Here is a 7209-nt window from a genome sequence, read left to right on the forward strand (position 1 = left end):
TCTAGTCGGGAGTGGTGCTGACTGAAAACAGATGATTTGGAGCGATTCGCGCGCCATCTGTTGGTCATTCTAAGGACTTATTGAACTACCCTCGTAACAAATCTAATTAATTTATGCTACCCGATAATAGTCAATTCACAAAAATTATGTTAATAATAAAAACCAGTATGTCGATGTAGATTTGATAATCATATGCCGCTTTCATATCAAATAATGTTAGTTAATATAATTTGTTTTTAAGGTATTCACAATTTCTCTGAACCACTTCTAAATATACAACTCTTTGCAATTTTTCTGAAATTTGTAAACATTTGGTTAATTTGGAAGTCTTTTGTATTTTATGAATAAGGAGCATTTATTATTTTGACGGTCTGCAGGATTTGAAATATTCAAAGAATTTTAGTATCTAAATTCAAATTTTTCTTCGATTTTTACATACACAGTGAGAGCCTTTGTTGTCTGTTGAAGTGAACAAACATAATTAATCAACTCGATCCGATAATAGCCAATCCACAAAAATTATGTTCCTGATAAAACCCTTTACGTCGATGTACATTTATTTTACAATCATATACCATTTTGCGTTCATCAGGTTGTTTTGAAGTATTAAAAATTGTCCTAAACCGCGTCCAAATCTTCAATTCGTTGCGAAATTTCTGAAATTTTACCATTTCTCAATGTGTTTTTTAAAAATAATTTATAAATAAGGAGCAATTATGATTTCTGAAAGTCTACAAGATTCGAAGTCTTAAAATAATCAAACAATTAAAACTTTTCTCGTAAACAGAATGTGGCATTGGTTGAATCACAAGTCACGCTGTTTGAATCAAAATATTTCATATTCTCTTTCAGACTCTTTGGGAGAGTTATAATTGAAACTGGTTCATGTTTAGAACAAGCCTGTAGCCTGTTGATGTTAACAAATTGAATTAATCTGTCCGACTCGATAATAGCTAATTCCATAAAAATTACGTTCCTGAAAAAACCCATAACGTCGATTTACATTTAGCTGAAAATCATATACCTTTTTCCTAGCATGTTGCGTTAGTTAATTTGTTTTTAGTTGATTTATGATCTTTCTAAACCATCTTTAAACCTTGAATTCTTTTCGAATTTGCTGAAATTTCGACATTTTGTCAATGTGTTATTTTTTATATTTTATAAGTAAAGAGCAATCAGGATTTCCCACGTCTGCAACATTCTAAATCCTAAAAGCAATTCGGGATATAATAAAATTTCCTACAATCTTTAAAAGCGTTTGCGATGTATCTGTAAACACAAATTAAAACTTTTGACGTAAACAGAACTTGGAATTGGTGGAATTATAAATATAACGCTGACTGATTTAAAATAGCGATAATAGCCAATCCACAAAAGCTGCGTCCCTGATAAAACCCATTATGTCGACGTACATTTGATATTCATATACTATCTTCCTACCTAGATGCATCAGTTAATTTTTTATTAATTTATCTAATTCCTTTTTAATTAGCTTTGAAATCTCATAATTTAAAGATTTTTTTTAATGGAGATTTCTGATTTTTTTATGAATTTGAAGAAAGGCTTAATTTGAAATATGGCAGATAATTCCGATGTCTTCATAAGTACTTGGAGATTTTCTTGTAATTTTCAGAAACATTTTCATGCTTATGCAATATATCTGGGAACACCAATTCATACTCTTGAAGTAACTAGAATTTTGGGTTTATGTAAATAATAAAATGAATCAAACTAAATCAAAATATTTGATGTATTCTTTTAGATTTTTTTTTAGATTGCAGGTTGAAACTGCTTAATACTTCGAAAAAAACTACGGGGTGTTATTGTTTAATAATCACATTAATTGAGTGCATCACCGGCCTGGTAAACTCCCAAAGAGGATATATGGATGGAATAAATTGTGTGATTCAGTTGGCATTATTTCCATAATTCAGATATATCGCTCAACCTTGTATAGGTTGCAGTTAATCGTAACAATATCCCAATCTACTACTGAAGCTTATAATCACAGCTCTTCAAGATTATAATTTTTGGCTATTCATGAAAAATGAGCAATTCCTACATGAAAAAAGTCTTCAAACTTTAGAAAGCTTGAGAAGAGTTAAAGATGCATAAGTGATTTGACAAAGATTTTGAATAAGTAAAAAAAGAAATTAACTTATTCAATTCATTACGAAAGTGATGTCAAATAATTCATATAATTCCGAAGCCTTTAACCGAATTGTTTGAAGTTCTTGCGATTCCCAAAAAAATTTTGAAGCGTTAGTGATATATTTTAGAACACAAATGAAAACTCTTGACATGATTAGAATGTGACATTCTTTGAACAGAAAAATAATACAACCTGAATCAAAATATTTCATCTGTTCTTGTAGACAAATTGAAAAATTTATAGCTGAATCTGCTTAATGCTTCGAACTAAACTCTGGCCTGTTAATGTTAACAGATTCAATTAATTTATGGCGGCCGATAATAGTCAATCCACAAAAATTACGCTATTAATATAAACCATTATGTCGATGTACATTTAATAATAATATGCCACTTTAATATGAAATTGAGGTAGTTAATTTGTTTTAAGGTATTCATCATTTTTCTAATCCGCTTCTAAATTTTCAACTCTTTGCAATTTTTTGAAATTTTCAAAAATTTTGTTAATGTAGAAGTTTTTTGTATTTTATAAATTAGGAGCTATCATTATTTTGAAAGTCTGCAGGAATTGAAATCTTAAAAGAATTTAAGGATCATTTAATATTTTCTATAACCTTAGCAACCGTCTACGATGTATATGTAGAAACAAATTAAAACTTTTGTGGTGAACAGAATGTGGCATTGGTTGATTCACAAAAGTAACGATGACTTAATTCTAAAATTTAGAGGTTCAAATTCTATGGTGTTTGAATATCGTCTTTGGACAAAGACTACAATCAATTTTGTAATTAAAAAAAAAATAATATAAACTTGCTCCGGAGATATAAGGGAGCCGAATAGAAATAAAAAAGTGCTCGTGCAAAAAAATTAATCCATTATAGGAAAATAAAGATTTTATGTCGCGGTCTTACTCGCAGAGAATTTGAAAAATATATGAAGATGGGATACAAGTACAGTCAACTATTTACTTTTAAATCACCAATAGTCTTATTTTACTATATTAAACATGAGATTTCGAACAAATCCTTTTAACAAAATATGTATTAGATTGTTTGAGAATTGTATATATGCAAAAAGCCTAGTTTCGGAAAAATGTTGCTTACCTAGTTCTGCACTACAGTCATTAAAAGGTACATAATGTTTCAAATTTTATAATGATATAAATAAAACTGTTCACAATTTAACAACTTTAAATACAACCCGTTTCAATATGAAAACATTACAAATTATATATAGTATGAGTCAAAATAAAATAACAACAAAATTTTAGCTTTACAATTTGAAGGGCCTAAAATTAAAAACAGAATAGTGTCGAAAATTGAACAATTGTAGAATTCTGCAATTGTTTTATTTTAAATGTAAAGTCTTAATAGTTGACATTTTTCCAAATGAAAATTTTCCTAATCAAATCATATCAACTTCAAGCGCTAAAAAATTAAAGGAGAACTTCATACTTGAAAAGCATGAAATTTCATATATGTAAATCGTTTGGAGTTATAAAATTTTGAATTTTTTATTAGTTATTTTTAGATTATTTTTATTTTCCTAGATCGTCGGGTAACACATAGTTCTAATTGCTCCAGCGATCATTAATATTTTCAGAAAACTCTATTATCGACTAAAAATCTATTCGGCGACAGAGCCTCTTTCGCTGATTTTACCCACAACAACTGTTAAGAGGGGATGGATACTTGTTCGGGTAGAAAGGCACAGTAGGGTGGGTCAAGATTTTCGCCGACAGCGCCGTCTACATTTATCATGACCTACTAACAATTATATCCCCCCTCTGCCGTCACTTGCCGCAATTAGGTGCATAATATCTTTGGTGATACCCAAGGGATAGTTGAGATACGGTGTACTCCAATTCTAATTGGTGTCGCTTTACCGGAACTAGTTGGCCTCTTATTAATTTTGATTGGCTTGACTTGGCGCTATTCTCAAATCACAATTTTATTTGGAAGAAAATTAAATACAGAATAGAAGCAACACTCATCTCACGAGAATTATCAATTATTCGGGGGGTTAGTTATTATTATAATAATATTTATTTTGAAACATATAATAGTTCGAAAATTTCATAAACAAAACCATTTATAAAAAATAACACAGTCTACATTTTTTGCGCCCAATATAAGTATCAAAGTTCCGGATCAGCGGTGAATAATGGAAAGGGCCTATAATAGATGATCTCTAGTTGGCCCTGTGCGCCATTGTGCATGCGATGCATAAGGCGCGTCAGTGGTTGCCGTCCGCGCGCTTTGTTGAAATGTTAAAAAATACCATTTTAGTATTTATGATTAATAATTAAAAATTGTTATATTATTATATATTTTCATTAAATAAATAGTTCGTGTTATTAACAGTTATAGTTTTGTATTTTCTAAATTATCATAGCTAATGTTTCTTATTAAAAACAATAATTAACCAAATAAAAAAGATGACAATAAATAACATATTTTTTGTTCACTAAATACGAGTAAAAATATAGTCAAAAAAGAGCTTAAACCTAGCTCTTCAGAACTTGAAGCAAGCATTACTAACTTCTTACTTCAAGCCAAAAAGATCTTCCTTAATGCCGTGAAACATGTAGAGCTACTTTTAAGCACATCGTACTTGAAAGTAACCATATTTAAGGAATCTTTTTAGTGAAAAATGCATAAAGACTTTTTTTAAGACTATTTTCACGATTGCTTTTAGTCATTGGCTTCATTTAAGGCAAAAATAATAGGAAGACCAGCATAGAATTAAGACTTTTTTCTGTGTGGTGTTGACTTGTTGATTAATTGATGGCTCTTCAATTAATGTGTGTTTGCTGATTTTGTTCGTTCTGAAAATCGTATGCAGGTCACTTATTTCAGTCTGCTGTAGTGTATACGTGTTGTAGGCACCTGCGTTTGTAAACGCATATAATTGAAGATGTGGCTAGTTTATATGGTTGCCTTCCTAGTTCATTTATTACGTTTTAATTAAAGTTTGCCTGTTCGTTGTGTTAGTTATGCCAGAATTTACGTGTAGCGCTTACTTTCGTTTACTACGCAATCTAAGTGCTTATAGGTACAAGCATTTTGTATGCGCATAAGATTGAAAATGCAGCTAGCTTTTCTGATTGCTGTGTTAATTAATGTATCATTTTTTAATTAACGTGAGCCTATTTGTTTTGCGAAAGTTGATGCGTAGCTTTTCTTCGTCTGTTGCGTCATTCCTTACTAGTGATGGGACTGGCAAAGTTCTGACCGTCATTTACCCGTCTTTTACCGTTCATGTGTTGTAAATAGGTAAATGCGGCAAAACTCAAAATATAAGGAATAACTAATCGAAAGTAATTAAAGACAGTTTGTTACCATTTTGTACATAATTTACATTCGAATACATGAATCATGGTAAGAAGTGCAGAAAAGAGACTGTTTTTATTCACGTAATAAAATATAAATAATATAACGTCTATTAAATTAAGTGGTAAATCCTTACCCCTTGCTACTTTTTTTATCTACAATAGTATATTTTTCTTTGTAAACCTTTTTGATGTGAATACAATGGCGCACACAATGTAGGGAATAATTCAATAATTACTGAATAATTATTTTTTTTAACCGTATACACTAGTGGAATTCTCCACACGTAATTTGAACATTGTATTTGTGTTTTATAACTATGATAAATCTTTGAAAATAAAATATTGCTACATTTTTCATTTCCTTTATAATAAAGGGCAATTTCCGACAACCTTTCACGCACTTCATCTGAATCTGGTACCCAAAATATCCTATCACTTCAGGTTTTTGAGAAAAATACACTTGCCTTTTGGTATAAATATTTCCTAACAGTTATTAACGTTCAAATAACGTCTATGTATACTGTCACTATTTACAGTATACTACTCGCACCCATGTATTTCACAGTAATGCAAAAACATAGGCACTTTTACTGGAAACAAACAGAAACAGTACTTAAATACATCTTTCACATCAATGACTCTTATAGTAACTTTAAATGGTAATGAATATACTTTGATTTAAGACAATTTTAAATGTACACTAACTTCAGTTTTTCTCCTACGATTTCTTGAAAGTAGCCACAAAAAACCCTTCTTAAGGGGCTGTAGCCTCATTTTTTCAAAATCCTAACGGGATGAGATTTTTTCGGCGCCAGATCAAATTCAACGAGTGAAAAAGTACAGATAAAGAAAAATTTTAAAAAATATTCTGCTCAGAGCAGTGGAGCCGCACAAACAATTCTACTAAATTCGTTAATTATCTATTTTTGTAGACCATAGGAATTCGGATTTCCAGAAACCCTCCTTCGTTATAAAATGTGCAATGTCAGTCATTATAATGCCTTCTGTTTCAGCTTCTAAAGATTCACTAAATTTGCGAATAAACAAAACTGCAGATAGAGCATCTACCTGAGAAAGATCACGTCCCTGCAATCGAGGGCCCAAAAGATTCGCTGCAAAGTGCGCGTCGAGCAACAACTCCCAACCTTGCGTTAATAACGCTCTTAGCGAATGACATTTGTTCGGTTACTTGAAGGGCTGCATCTGCCATTACGAAGGATTCCAGTGTTTTAAAAACATGAACAATTTGACTTAAAGAAATAAAAATTAATTTTAAAATAGACAGCTAGTTGCTGATCACCTTCACCGGAGAAAACAGTTGCTCTGCTTTTTTCCAGAATTTTCCATCCGTTAAAATATCTTTCGTCTCCTCAGAAATTATTGGTGCGGTTTCAGAAACAGCGAAGTGTGTAAACGCAGTTTTTCGGTCTAGGATAAAAGCCATTATGTCGGCTTGTGTGTTTTCTCGAACAACTTTTTTGCGAATAAACTTCTGTTACAATATTATTGAACCTACGTCCTAAAGTGACGTAAGCTGGCACGGTGAATACTTTTTAAAGTAAATCTTCCAATACACCTGCAGCCTTTGCACAGTAATGAACATTCTAATTTTCCTAGAAATCAACTGATTATATGACATATATAATACATGTTGATATGAAATATGACACATATGAAATATGTGCAAATTTTTATGTTCTTTATTTTTTGTCTTCATCACTAAA

General features: G+C 30.9%; 1 protein-coding gene across 3 annotated transcripts in view; it reads right to left on the reverse strand.

Moving 5' to 3' along the window:
- The window catches only part of LOC117175057 (dopamine receptor 2-like), a 336274-nt gene that overhangs the window by 211351 nt on the left and 117714 nt on the right, over window positions 1–7209 (reverse strand). The gene's annotated exons all lie outside the window — the stretch shown is intronic.

The sequence above is a fragment of the Belonocnema kinseyi genome, chromosome 6 (assembly GCF_010883055.1).
Source record: "Belonocnema kinseyi isolate 2016_QV_RU_SX_M_011 chromosome 6, B_treatae_v1, whole genome shotgun sequence".
NCBI lineage: Eukaryota > Metazoa > Arthropoda > Insecta > Hymenoptera > Cynipidae > Belonocnema > Belonocnema kinseyi.